This window comes from Ceratotherium simum, chromosome 13 (assembly GCF_057802395.1).
Source record: "Ceratotherium simum simum isolate JZ-2026a chromosome 13, ASM5780239v1, whole genome shotgun sequence".
Classification (NCBI taxonomy): domain Eukaryota; kingdom Metazoa; phylum Chordata; class Mammalia; order Perissodactyla; family Rhinocerotidae; genus Ceratotherium; species Ceratotherium simum.
This window is the reverse complement of record NC_141912.1, coordinates 24,869,450-24,884,579: the sequence shown is the minus strand read 5'-3', so window position 1 is coordinate 24,884,579 and position 15,130 is coordinate 24,869,450. Positions and strand designations below refer to the sequence as shown.

Here is a 15,130-nt window from a genome sequence, read left to right as displayed (position 1 = left end):
GACTCCCCATCCCCAGAGCACAGAGTCCTCTGCATGGAGCCAGAAAGAAGGAAGAGAAAGTGGCCGCCTCTAAAGACTTTGACTCAGAGGGGACACACCTCACTTCCACCCATATTCCATTGGTGAGAAACAGTCCATGGACCCACCTAGAGGCAAGGGGTACTGGGAAATGTATGCCTTGGCTAGACAACTAATTACCAGTGATAACTCTACATTACGGAAGGAAAAAGCATGAATTTTGATGGACAGTTAGGTTTCTCAGCCTCAGGGGGGAAAGCTGTTATTCAGAAAACATATTAACAGCAAGTCCCACTTTCTGATTACATGGGGAAGAGCGAATAAATACTGTAGACAATTGCTACTGCTTCGGGTTTTTTTTTTTTTTTTCCTGTGGGGCTATTGTTAGCCGAAAGAGAGGTACTCTCCAGAAATGTTATTCTCAGGTCCAGGGTTGGTAATTTCTAACTGACAGTCAGAGCGCTTGAAATGGCTGCTCCAGGCTCTGAAGGAAGCTCATACCTTAACCCTATTTCTGTTTGTTTCAAAAATAGACTGTACTCGAAGCCAATTTGTGGAATTTGAAAAGTTTGACCTCAGGATATCCAGTCTCCTCTTGGTACTCAGTTTCAGATGCCCAGGGCCTGCTGACTTTCTAACCCTATCCCTTATCAGACAATCTTCTGTAAGGCAATGCCCTCATCTATTTTGCATTTACATACTTGAAGGAATTAAGTTAGTCCTGAAAGACAGGAGTGGGTGCCCAAACCATTGGCTGAATAAAAAGAGGATGAGACAGAGAGAGAGAGAAACTATCATCATTATTTACCCATTTACTCTACTTCTTTTCCATTGCATTTGAAGAATTTTCTTTCTCATTGTAGAATAAAAGGCCTTGTCTTTCCTTAAACGGACTTCATGCAACAGGAAGCAGGTGGGAGTCTTCTGGTGCAAGGGAGTCTTCTCACCCTAGGATTATCCTTTATTAAAATCCGGCCTGGAATTAATCCTGTTTTCAACGCTTTCCCTTTGGGGGAGGAAGAGCAAGAGCCTTTCCTCCTCGTGTTCCTTCCCCACCTTCATTCTTAGCAAGATGATTAAGCTGCTCTAATGCACAAAATGGGGAACCTCAGATCTATCCAAAATAGTTCCCTAACTAATCAGTGACAAGGAGTTACCATCATTATAATAAAAATAATAATTGTAATAATATTTACTCTGTACTGGGTGTATGTGTATTAGACAGGTTTCTATTGCAATCATGCCTCAAAACAAACATCAAACATCTTAGGAGATTATATCAACATTTACTTTTGTCCTTCATGGGTCTGCAGGGTGACTGGAGATCAGCTGGTCTGGGGTGGCTCACCTGGGCTTGGCTGATTGCTGGAATCCAGGCTGGAGGTGGGTTCTGGTCGATTCCAGAGGTATCTTTATTCTGAGAGCAGGAGCTACAAGACATGTGCTTCTCCCAGTCCTGACAGATTGCAGAAGCAAAGAAGCCAAGCCAAACCATGCAAGCATGTTTAGAGCTTCTGTTTCACTGACATTCCATTGGCCGAAAAAGTCACATGGCCAAGCCCAAAGTCAACGAGGAGTGGTGCTGCAAAGTCTCAAGGATGACACCAGGAGAACTGGGGACAGTGAGTCTATCCACCACAGGAGAGAGCTCTGACCACAAAAGTAACATATGCTGAACATAGAAAACCAGAAATACACACACAAGCACACAGGCACACAGAGCATACATAATCCCACTGCCAAAGGAAACACAATTTAAGTACTTTTCTCCTACTCTCCCAACATCCACTCAGATATTTAAGGCAAAACCTGAAAGTCCTCCTTGCTTCTATCCTCCTCTCTCCCAGCATCTATTCCATTAGCAAGTCCTATCTTCCAATAAATCCTGAATATATTAAATTCTGCAACTCCTTAGTTACCACTATGGTCCAAACCAGCATCATAATCTCTTACATAGACAACTGCAGTTGTTTCCTAATTGGTCTCTCTCTTCCACACTTGCTCCTGCCCCAGGGACCCACCACAGGATAGACACAACATGTACCCACAACACGGCAAAGCAGACACAGTGTGCACCCACCACACCACAGACACAACATGTACCCACCACATGACAGACACAATACATACCACAGACACAACAGAGACAGTATGTACCCACCACACAACAGACACAGCATGTATCCATCACACAAGAGACACATCGTGTACCCAGCACACAGCAGATATAGCATGTAGCCAGCAGACAGCAGCAACACAGTTTGAGTTTCAATCTCTAATGCCATGAATATTGACAGATACAACTCAAATAAGAAAATGCTCTTTGATGTCCTCAATAAGTTTTAACTGTCTAAAGACCTAAAGCTGGATGCTGCTGCTTCCCCACAGAACCTGAACCTTATGATCCATTTGGTCCAGTATTCATCTCCACAACTGGGACCTGAAACCTTAGTCCATACTTAATAACTGAGTCCTGACTCCTTGTTCATTGCAGGGACACCTGACCCAGGCCAGATCCAGATTTGTCCGCATCCTTCAACCTTCTTCATCCCAGTTCGAGGCCTGGGGAGTTTTAATGTGTGGTCTGGAATTCCTGAGGGTGGGTTGGAAATGGACCTTCAGCTCCTGGGACCCCTTAGCTGTAATGATGGGGCTTGACCATGCCAACAGCTTTGGCCTCCTCCCACCACACTGGTCCTGCTTCCTCTACTCTGATGTCCATTTGTGGTTTCCTCCTCCCCTCTTACATCATAGTGTGCCCTGTTGTCCTTGGCAAAAGTTTACAATGTCTGATGTCACCTCAAAGATCAGGCTTAATGTGTCACTCCTGATATTAAAGTAGCAGGTTTTCTGCCTGTCACTTTCTCACACTTTCTTCTTGGTTGGGAGCCAAGTGGAAGCCTAGTTTACGGAGATTAGGCCTTGACCCATGGTCACGAGTAAACGAATTAATAAAGCAATAGCCTAGTAAGGGAGAGATGGGGTTGTGGCCTGAAGAGGGTGTCAAGGGGGCCTCTGGAGGAGGTTCTCTTATGTGACCAGGGGGAAGAAGGGCCCATTTCCCTCCATGGGATGCTGTGCTGTGGTAGTAGAGATGGCCAGGGCTTCTCTACTTGGCTCTGAGATCAGGTAATTGGTCCTGGTAGCTGCAGTGGGTTCTGAACCCATGAAGGATCAGGCTGCCCTCAGGCACCATGAACTCCTGGGCCCCTGTGAATGCTGGGCAGATGAAGAGGGGGCTGCCATCAGATCCCAGCCTGTAGAAGTGTCTCAGGGTCCCAGAGAAGTGTGAACACGGACATGAGTAGCTGTGCAATCTGTCCCTCATGTTGCTAAAGGAGACATCTGCAGCTTCATAGTCCAGAAAGACACCCACCTGGTCAGGGGGAGAATCTTCACAGAAGCGGACAAAGTCTGGTACTAGTTTCCAAAATTCCCCAGGGTACAGAAGCCATTCTGTGGAACCAGTTGGCCTCCTCTTTGCTCTCAACACTGTCTCTACAAACCCCCACAGCCCACACCAACATGTTTTTGACCTCCACATCCCAGTAATGTCTCCCTGAGGAGAAGCTTTCTAGGCCCAGAAAACAAGGCTGACAGCAGAGTCTCTCTGGGTGTCAGGCACGCTCTGCCTGGAGGGGTCCTGTCTCATGCTTCTGTGGTCCTCTGACAGGAAGAGCTCAGGATGAGCGGTGTTGGGTCCAGGAGTACATCAGCCTCAGAGAATGTCTCAGGTTTAGGCCTGGCGTCTCAGAAGATGTGTGATTGGTTCCATTCTGTGGAACCAGTTGGCCTCCTCTTTGCTCTCAACACTGTCTCTACAAACCCCCACAGCCCACACCAACATGTTTTTGACCTCCACATCCCAGTAATGTCTCCCTGAGGAGAAGCTTTCTAGGCCCAGAAAACAAGGCTGATTCTCCCCCGACCAGGTGGGTGTCTTTCTGGACTATGAAGCTACAGATGTCTCCTTTAGCAACATGAGGGACAGATTGCACAGCTACTCATGTCCGTGTTCACACTTCTCTGGGACCCTGAGACACTTCTACAGGCTGGGATCTGATGGCAGCCCCCTCTTCATCTGCCCAGAATGGTCCCCAGAGAGGTCCCAGAAAGCTAACGGGAGATTCCCACGTGGAAGCCTTTTCCATGAGGCTCCTCGATCCCAGGTCCCAGGCAGCTCACAGGCTGAGAATTACTGAGGCTGCACTTCTATCTCTTGAGTGACAGAAGTGTTGTCTCAGGTAGAGGATAATTGAGGCTCTAAGAAATGTAAAAGTTTAGCAAATGAGATAAAATTAATGTCTCCCACTTCCTCTCAACATTCTCACATCTGCCCCTTTTCTATAAAATACAAATGATATTTGGGACTCTCTTTAGTTAGAAATTTTCCCACTTGGCTTAAACCAGCAAAGAGGTCCTCTCTCTCTCCCAATGAAGCAATTAAGGCCCATTTCTCCCTGCACAGGTTCCTGGGGGGTAAAGGGTCCCTTCATTGGCCCTCTGTGTTCCACCAGTTTAACCAGATGACAACTGATTTAAATGACTAACAAAGGTACCCTTCAAAGATCAAAAAAGGGGAATAATGTCCCCAAAGGCCACCTACTACCTGAGAGTTATGTTGGCGAAAGGTAGGGGGAACTCTTTCCATCCAATTTTGCTTTAACAACATGGGTCTGAAGTCTTCAGCTATGACCTCTCTGGATACAGAAGATACTTCAGACCCTGTCATTCTGCAGATTCTCCCACCTGCAGTCATTATTACTTAGTCAATCTACACTGATATTGTATAAAAATGACTTTCTCCTTTCCTCAAGTTGATAAGTGTGACTGTGACAATTTTGAAATTCAAAAGAAGAAGGAGAAAAATTCAGAGTGCTATGGTCTAGTAAAGCCTGGATTCTTTGGTGCTTTTGAGCAGGTAGTGACAACCCGTAAATTGCAAAGTGTTCATTAGGATTAGGCAAGTGGATTCCCTGCTCTCCCACTTGCCCACTTCCCCTCCCCTCATAGACTACACACAGAGCATCGGTGTTCTCTTGGAGTAGGAAGGCATTTACGGCACCTGTCTGTGCACCCCCGAGACAGGCTTGGGGAAGCTTATTGCTTTTCACAAACATGACTCTTTGACTGTGCAATGTATACCCTCCCCCAGGTTATAAATAGCTAAGCCAATATTGTCTTCTTTCAAATTAATCCAGGCTCCACAGGCAAAAATTACTGCAATATAATCTTTGGGGAGGTCCACTTGTATGGTAGACCTCTGTATTCATGAATTAAATTATTCTAAGAAATAAAGTTTGGTGGGAACGAAGTCGTAGAGTTGACTGAGTGCTGTAAGGATTTCCTGACAGAAGAGCTGATATCCCGGTAAGGGTTGGATACTGTCAGTGAACCCACCCCAGCCCCCTCTGGCTCTCCAGCCAGCCTTGGGCCACCTTATTCCTCTCCTCTAATGTGTCCTGTTGGCTGAAGTGGGGAGAAAGCTCAGGATCTGAGCAAATGTCAGAGGTGCTCACCAGCATGTAAGAGGGTTCTTCTCCATCCTGCAATGGGACATTCATGAGATAATGGTTAACAAAGCAGCACAAATCCAGCACAAATTGTGCCGGGAGTAGTTCAGAAAAATGCTAACCTTATGCAGTTCCTCCTGAAGTTGCTCTGAAAAAATAGACAGAAACAAATGAACGTCCGCAATAGAAGAACTAAGAGAATTTGTGGTTGTATTAAACGATGAAAGACTGGCCCTTTCTATGAACATCACCATCCTTCCTCACCCCTGCCCAGGGAATTGTCAAGATACCAGAAATGATATATGATCAGGTGGCTAGAGATTATCAATACTGATTTAGGTTTGCTTTAGTTCAACAATACAGTGCTCCATGTAGCCAGGTGAATGGATGCAACACTTGAAGAATGGAAGCAAGCAAGCTCTGAGGGATTAATTCCTAGGAGGTGAGAATTCCAAGCCCTTGCTGCTGCCTCTATTCATTTCCTCTCTCTGTTTCCCAGGCCTCTAGCTGTCAGAGCTGTGTCCTTTGTGTGACAGTGAACTATCCTCCTACTCTTTTACCTTTGATGTGGTGTTCTTTCTCGTTTTCACATGTTCTTTCCCAAGTTCCTTACATGCAATTTCTTTCTCTTCATTTTCCAACCTCTTTTTCCCCTGAGAGAATCTCTTTTTCCCTGTGGAGTTTCTTTTTTTTTTTTTTTTTTGTGAGGAAGATCAGCCCTGAGCTAACATCCATGCTAATCCTCCTCTTTTTGCTGAGGAAGACTGGCTCTGAGCTAACATCTATTGCCAATCCTCCTCCTTTTATTTTTTTCCCCCAAGGGCCCAGTAGATAGTTGTATGTCATAGTTGCACATCCTTCTAGTTGCTGTATGTGGGACGTGGCCTCAGCATGGCCGGAGAAGCGGTGCATCGGTGCACGCCAGGGATCCGAACTCTGGCCGCCAGTAGCGGAGCGCGCGCACTTAACCGCTAAGCCACGGGGCCGGCCCCCTGTGGAGTTTCTTGATAAGACAGATGGTCCCAGTGATGAGGAGGAGCAGAATGGGCACGATGACAGCCAGGGTCACCATCCAGGGAGATGTGCTGGGAATAAAGGATTTTGAAAAGGGAAACAGGAAAGTCCAATTTAGTGAGAAAAAGGAGACCTGGGATGAGAGTGTCCCTCAGGACGCATATCTAAAAAGCTCCCCCAGGTCCCTGCTCTGTTAGCTTTTCTCTCACAAATCCCAGATAGGGAAAGAGTCACCAACAGTGATTTCCAGGGCTGGGGGCCCAGGAGACAAAAAAACAGAAACACCTGGAGTCACCATGAGAACGACCAGGGTGAATAAAAGCTAACCAGCCGTGCTGGATCACCATAGCCATCACCCTGGGACAAGCCACCATCCCTTCTTGCCTGGAATATTGCAATGCCCTCCTCCTGCTTCTGCCCACACCCTCTGCAGTCTGTCCTCAGCACAGCAGTCTAAGTGAGATCATGTTATCTCTTTCTCAAAACCCTACAATTTTTCCTATTTCACTCAAACTAAAAGCTGAGGCTCATTTGCGGCATAGATTTCCCTATATGATCTGGACCCATTGTTTCTCTGAATTTATCTCCTCATACTTTCCCTGCACTCAATTCCTTCCAGCCACACCTGACTCTTGAGGTACCTTGAAACTGCTAGAGGCTCCTGCCTCAGGCCCTTTGCATATGCTGTTCCTGCTACCTGGCTTGCTTGGTCCTCCAAGATCTGCTTGGCTCATTCCTCACTTGCCAACTGCCATCTTTTCAGTGGACTCTTCCCTGACCATCCTGTTTATAATTTCAACTCCCCCATAGCACTCCCTATCCTCTCCTTGATTATTTTTTTTGCAGTATTTATCACCATCTGATACAATCTTCAGTTGTATTAATTATTTCACTTCTTGTCTTATTTACTTCATTTGTTGCTCTCTGCTGCTCTAGAATGTGAGCCCCATGAGGGCAGGGATCTTTGTGTAATTTGTTCACTGATTTATCTTCGGTTTCTAGAACAGTGTCTTGAACAAATGTGATGCTTGTTAAGTATTTATGGAATGAATTTATGAATGTCTGTAGATAGAGAATTTCCCTGCTCTGTCCCTTGGGAAATCCCATGGGCAGGAAGGGAGGGCTTCAGCAGGCAGCACCTCTGAGTGTAGACAGACACCCGCCCAGACTACTCTCCATGGTTTATGATTCTTCTAAATGTTTAAAAATGGCTGTAGGATAGGAACCATAACAAGAAAAAATGATCAGATTTACCCTCAGAGAAGAGACTCATACCCATGTGCTTTGTGACTATTTGATTTTCCCCTTGTGACAAGGGGAGAGGCCTCAACTCAGCTGCAGCCTCCCGCCCTTCAGAGCCCAGGACTCTTCCACCTCATGCCCCTACGTCCTCATCCCCACTCCAGGTACCTATCTGTCTGCTGAGGATCCTGCCTCCACCCAATGAGCCTCCAGAGGGCAGGGAACTAATGTGGAATGAGAATCACAGTTTCCTTCTCCTGGCCAAGCAGGGTGTTGTTGATGGAGCAGGACACGTTCCTCACGGAGAGGTCCCTGATGGTCACAGCCACAGTGACCATGAATATGCTGTCTGTGTCCACAGTGTAAGCCTCCTCCAGGGCAGGCATGATATCACCATAAGGGTCCCTCCAAATGGCTCGGGACTCTGGGTACCACCCTATAGATGTGCACTCTAGCCAGATTCCCCCAGCCCCATGGACCTTCATTTCAGTGAGGGGCTTACAGCCCAGACCTGAGGAGAGAGATCAGGGTTCAGATAAAAATACAATGGTGTCTTCGCCAAAGCAGATTTTGGTGGGGGATGGTGGGGGAGAAATCACCTCACCAACTGCAGTGCATTTGTGTGTTTTTAACCCTCAGAGAACTCTGCATTTTAGGGTACTTGAGGCTGACTTGCAAATTAACTAAAGTTTTAAAGTAACCTTTTTTTCCATTGTAAATATTTCTGTAAATAATACCAATTGGAAATTAGAACAGTAGAGTACTTTTCTGAATCCAATCCTATTTTTATTTTATACAGTATTTCTCAGCTGTGATCTTTGGAGCAAAAGCCAACGGCAGGAAAAAAATAGTTTGTACGAGTTTCATGAAGTATGTCTTTGGGTTTTTGTAAATAATTTTAACTCAAATAAAATTGCTGATCTTAGAAGATCAGCTCTAAATGGTGAGAGCCAAGGGAAGGAGGGAGAGAGCAAGGCTCCAGTGCCCACAGAACCTGATTCTGCATATTCCATGAACTCCCGCAGTACCACTTCTGTGAAGGGAGAGAAGAAGGAAGAAAAGGAGGGAGGGAGAGAGTAAAGAAGGAAGGAAGAAGATGGGAAGGAAGAAAATAAGGAAGAAGATAAGGAAGAAAACCTTGATGTTGGAGAACACCAGGAGACCAATATGCCAAATAACTTGTGAGATCTCTAAGGAGAAAGGATTACATTGCACATTTCTTTGTGCTCCACCTACAGACCCTATCACAGTGCCTCCTAATAAATGTTTGTTGATTGATTCATTCAGCTAGAGATTTTACTGTTCTCACTTCTGCGTGGGTGTGTCCACGGTGACCTGAAAGAAGCAGGTTCAGGATTTCACTTTCCGCCCTGGGAGGACTTCTCAGTAGCCTTGGCTCCCTGAACTTCTAGGTTAATATGATAAGGACAGAAACCTGCCAGGCTGGCAGAATCTGAAGAAACTTTTTCATCTCAAACACTGTCCCGTCTATCCTGGTTTAGGACTTCACATCATGACAACTATCTGATAATCATAAGAGGCTATTGGTTTTAAGGAAAATGGACAGGGCTAGCATGAAAGTCAACCCTTACCCCAGTTCAGAGGTGTTTACCTCCCATGGGCTCAGTCAATTTTAACGATTTTCTTATAGTCTCTCTACATATCCACCTATTAGAAAGATCTGGATCCTCTTGAGATCCTCAAGAAAATGGTATCACCTCCTCAGTGTCAGCAGAACATCATCAAAAATCCTAAGAATCCAGACTCTTCCTAACTTATTCTGTCTTTAAAAGAATCTTCAATAAAAGAGAATACTGGGTGAGAGAGAGGTACACATGCATGGTCCTGGGAGACTTATGCCCCTTTAGCCATGTGTCCAGACCATCATCCAAGCTGCCTTTGAGCAATCCTTCATTAATCCTATCCAACAAATTATAGGAAAGACAAATTTAAAGCAATCACTTAATTCTTAAACGAAAAACTGTTTGCATATTGAAAAGCTCACAGAGAAACTTGGAAGTGAGATAAAACTCAAAATGATGATGCAAGTTGGAAAGAAATTTTACAAAATATTCCGTGAGGTTCAGTAACGGCAAGCATGAGACAATAGACTTAACGACAAAATCAGCCAGCCAATTAAACAAACAAAAAGCAATGAACAAACAAACAAACAATTCTACAACAACTCAACTCAGCGTGGGGCAGGCCAGGCCAGGGTCACGTTTATAGGGAAAGGGTAGAGGGTTCCTGCCACATACACACCAACACTGTCAGCTGTGCAGTGTTGCTGTGAACAGAGTCAAGACACCAGGTTGAGAAACACCTCTTTGAGGATATTTTGTATTAATCAGATACAAGGTTGCCCTTCTGAGTAACAAAGATGGAGTCTCTCACCAGCTATGATTGGAGGCCCCTGGGAAAGTCACATTGTCCCCAAACCTCAGTTCCACTGGTCTGATGGACTGACATGCCATTGATTTCCGTGTGTCTTCAAGGCTTTTCTAGTCCTCAAATGATTCTTTTAACGTGTAATACACTGACTCCGGGAGAGAGTTCATACCTTAAAGCCATTATTAATAAACTCCTAGAAATCTCAGGTTAAATGCCACTTCTATTTTGAAGCCCTGACAAATTCCTCCTGGCTGAATTCTCACTCTTTTTCTCTGTGGGGCCGACAGGATTAGTATGTTCTCATGCTTTCATGAAATCATCTGTGTACATGTGAATCATTCTCAATATAATTAGTATTTGGGGAAAAGGAAAGAAGACAAAATTAATATTTATCAGGAAATGAGATGTTTGTATATTGTAATTTTCTGGGCAGTCCTTTATTCCAGTTGTCCTGGTGCAGTTACTGACAGCGCTTCCCCTCATTCTCCAAAGAGTGCAGTTTGAAGGATCAAGTACATGGTTCCCCATCAAGAAGCCACATGCCAGGTGCTGTGCTGGATGGGATTTCACATTGGATCCTCTCAGTCAGCCCCAGAGGTGCAAGGCTCACTCCCCACTCATTCTGATTTTGCTCAATTGCTTCTTTGCAGTAAGGCTTTCCCAGATCATTCTGTTTATAATTACATTACCTCCGTGTCCCCAGCTCTCTCAACCCCTCACTGCTTTCTTTTGTCTACAGAACTCATCACCATATGACATAAAATACAATTTTATTAATTACTTCATTTCTTGCTCTCCACACCCTCTAGAGTGGGAGTCCCAAGAAGGCAGGGATCTTCATAAATTTTGTTCTCTGCTATATCCTTGGTTTCTAGAACGGTGAATTGAACACAGGGAATGTTTGTTAAATATTTGTTAAATGAATTTATGAATGCCTGTGATGACAGCGAGCCCAAGGATAGAGTTTTCCTGTTCTCAAATTTTGATTCCAGCAATTTGTTTTTTTCACTCATTCATTTCATAACTATTTATTAAGTACCTACCAGGGGCCAAGCAATTTGCTAGATGCTGGAGGTATTGTGGTGAATAACTGCTGGTGTGAGTCAGACCCTGACTGGTTCTGGTGGTGATTTAGACTATGAAGCTTTAAAAGAATGTCCAGTAACAAAAGCCTGAAAGGGTGTCTTTAGAGCTGTCCACCAAACATTCTCAGTTCCCCTGGGCACACAGTTAGGACTGCACGGCTCTCTCCTGTGTGCTGAGGCACAACCATGTGACTGGCTTTGGTCAATGAAATGTGAGTATAAATAACGTGAGCACCTCACAGGAGGAGCTTTAGGAGCCAGTGAGTGATTTGCAGGCTCTTCCCCTCTGTGAAGGTGACCCGCACAGCTCCAGGGCCCTGAGGGGACTCTGTGTGAAGCAGATCCCACCAGACTCATGAAGGACATATTTCATGTGTTAGAAACAGACCTTTGTTATGATAACCCAATGAGATCTGAAGGCTGCTTATTACACAGCATAACCTAGCCTGTCCTGACTAATGCATATCTCAAAGATGAGTAAGAACATGGACTGATCAGAGGCTCATGGCGAAAAGTTAAAAAAACAGATCTCAGGTGTAGACTAGAGATAGCTCAGGCATGATGATGACCACTTACAGCTCAGGGAGCAGATTCATGTTTCCATTCAATTAACATCTGTGGAGCAACTATTATGCTCCAGGTTCTGTTCTAAAGATGTGGAAACAGCCAAAGCAAAATAGAGAATAATCCTTTATGAAGGTTACATTGTAGTTGAAGAGAAATAATAATCAAGATTAATAACTAAAATACATACTCTGCAAGTAGGTTATATGTTTTGAAAAGAAAGCAAGGGAAGGGGATGAAAAGTGTCAAGGATGGTGTTTGATCCTCACGGTCATGGAAAACCACTGACTAGAAAGGAGAAATGGATTGAAATTTTATGAGAAAAACTTGTCTTTGGACTTAATGAACAATTTATAGATCATGATATACTACTAGCGAGAGTGTACATTGGTACAAACTCTTTGGAAAATAAATTTGTAGAGTCTATTAAGGATGAAAATACATATTTCTCATTGTACAACACTTCCACTCCTAGGAACATGTTTCAGTTGGGGATTTTGAGAAGGGGCATGTTATGGACTGAATTGTGTCACCATGAAATTTGTATGTTGAAGCCCTACCCTCCAGTACGTCAGAATGTGACTGTATTTGGATATAGAGCCTTTAAGCAGGCAATAAAGTTAAAATGAGGCTGTTAGGGTGCGTCCTAATGCAATCTGACTGGTATCCTTACAAGAAGAGGAGACTAGGACACACAAAGAGACACCAGGAATGTGTCCACATGGAGGAAAGGCCATGTGAAGACACGGAGGGAGGACCATGTGAGGACACAGTGAGAAGGTAGCCATCTGCAAGCTCGGGAGAGAGGCCACAGGAGAAACCAAACCTGTTGACAGCTTGATCTTGGGACTTCCAGCCTCCACAACTGTGAGAAAATAAAATAAATTTCTGTTGTTTAAGTCACTCAGTGTGTGGTGTTTTGTTATGGCAGCCCTAGCAAACTAACACCAGTCAGGAATAGGCAGTGTTCTATGTGTTGATATGAGCAGTGGTTATACGGATTATAGATCATAATAATTCAGTAATCTGTACATTAATATTTTATGAGTTTTTCAGTATGTGTTATATTTCACAATAAAAATGTCTAATTCTAAACATGTTACTGAAGAAGACCTTCAGAGATCTCCTAGAAGTAAACATAAGAATAATCTGGGGGCCCGGCCCTGCGGCATGGCGATTAATGCGCGTGATCCGCTGTGGCGGGCTGGATTCGCGTGTTCAGATCCCGGGTGCGGACTGATGCACCGTTTGTCAGGCCATTCTGTGGCGGCGTCCCATATAAAGTAGAGGAAGATGGGCACGGATGTTAGCCCAGGGCCGGTCTTCCTCAGCAAAAAGAGGTGGATTGGCATCGATGTTAGCTCAGAGCTAGTCTTCCTCCCAACCCCCCACCAAAAAAAATGAATAATCTGTAGGGATTCAACATTCTCCCCTGTTCAAGGCTACAGCTGTGTTCTGTGTGCGCTTCTCAAGAGGTGATGCCCACAGCTTAGCAGGGCAAACCTAGTCATTTGAACCTTGGGCAGGAGGAAGCCACCCTCCCTGAGTAAAGGGGACGCTAAACAAATATCTGATGGTCTGCTATGGGCCTGAGGTTAGGAAAGAAACTTTCCCTAAGAGTCACATTGTGAAAAAGCAGGGGAATGAAATGAAATGACACACCTGTCACCATCAGGGGTATGGCGGCCTCATTGTAGGGTTTACTTGGAAATAACAATGGTAGATGCCATTTTCATGGGTTGTGATGTTGTGGATGATCAGCACCATGCTCCCCTTGCTGATCTCTTCCTTCACAAAGGTTGTTCTTCCTCGGTACTCCTCCATCTGCTCCTCTGTCCTCTCTCGCCCGCCCTTATACACATGCACTGCAGAGGAGAACTGAGACCTGAACCACCCACCTCCATGTCCTCAGCACTTTTCTCAGGTGACAGGTGGCAGTGAAACATGGTGTTTCCTCCCATCATGGCGAGGATTAGATCAGCTGGCCCCATGACAGTAAACTCTTCTGTTCAACTAAGTGGGAGAATCAGACAGGGGCATCAGACATCAAATAACTAAGGCAGGAAAGGAAGAGCATATTCCAAGGCACAGACACATTCTTCCTCTATTTCTAAAATATTCTTTCAGACACATTCTTTCTAAGGCCACAGGGACTTCCTGGACTAAGGATTCTGGGGGCCAGTAGCTGTGGCTGGTCAGCAGCAATAGACACCTAGTAGGAGTATCTACTGAGGCTGCTAATGCTTCCTGAGCAAAACATTGAGAAGCATACACTGCGTGCCCCCCACTGACCCTGTGCTTACAGAGGTTTTCATCCATTCCCCAATCCAGTCCAGTGCCTGGAGTGGAGGATAAACTTGAGCTGTCCAATGTGGTAGCCACTAGCTAGTCCCAACAGAAATGTGCTGAAATGTGAAAATACACACACAATTTTGAAAATTTAGATTTAAAAATATTAAGTATCTCAGTATTAATATTTTTCATGAATTAACATTTAAATAATACTATTTTGGTCATTTGAGCTTCAAGAAAACATATTATTAAAGGCTATTTCATCTGTTTATTTTTTACTTTTTTAAATGTAGCTACTAAAATACTTAAAACTGTGTATGCATCTGGCATTGGGGCTCCCATTATATTTCCATGGGATGCACTGGTATAAATTCAATGAAAATGATCAGAATGAAAGGATGAGTGTACACAACTGCGGTACTTCTTCAGATTGCCGTGTTTCGCAGACTGACGTGTTGATATACTTTCTGAGAAGCTGACAGTGGCTAGTGGCATGGACCCTACCTGAGACCAGTGCAAACAAGCTGAGGAGGTGGAAGATGAGAAGGGAGCCTGGCAGGGAGAAATTCAGGGAAGCAGCTGGCTCCATAAGCACCAGAGATGAGTCACTCAGGATGGGCAGGGACCAGAGACCTAGGGGCACAGAATGGAGCAATCAGCCAAGTAGACTTGGTACCACAGTTCTGATCGAATTCATACTTTCCTGTAACCTGTGTTGGTATCATCAGCGCCTCAATTTCGGGCTTGGGCAGCCCCCTTCCTCTCCCGGTTCAGGTGTCTCCTGATAGATTGATTCATTAAACGGTCCATGGAATAAGACAACAATACAAGGATGAGGGAGGCAGTTTTCTGCCCTTCTCTGCTCACTCTTCTGCCCAGAGCTGAGTTGTCACTTCATATTCTTTCATACCCTCCCACCCTTCCCTTCCTCCTCCCCAGGAATCTGGCTATTGGACCCCAGGTAAAGCCAGTCCTAGAAAGTCTTCCCACCAGGAACCTTCCCCTCTCCCA

At 44.9% G+C, this 15,130-nt stretch overlaps 1 pseudogene; it reads right to left on the bottom strand.

Moving 5' to 3' along the window:
- Window positions 1–3,127: 3,127 nt before the first annotated feature.
- Window positions 3,128–14,712, bottom strand: LOC101407746 (butyrophilin subfamily 2 member A2-like; annotated as a pseudogene).
- Between the last annotated feature and the right edge of the window lie 418 nt (window positions 14,713–15,130).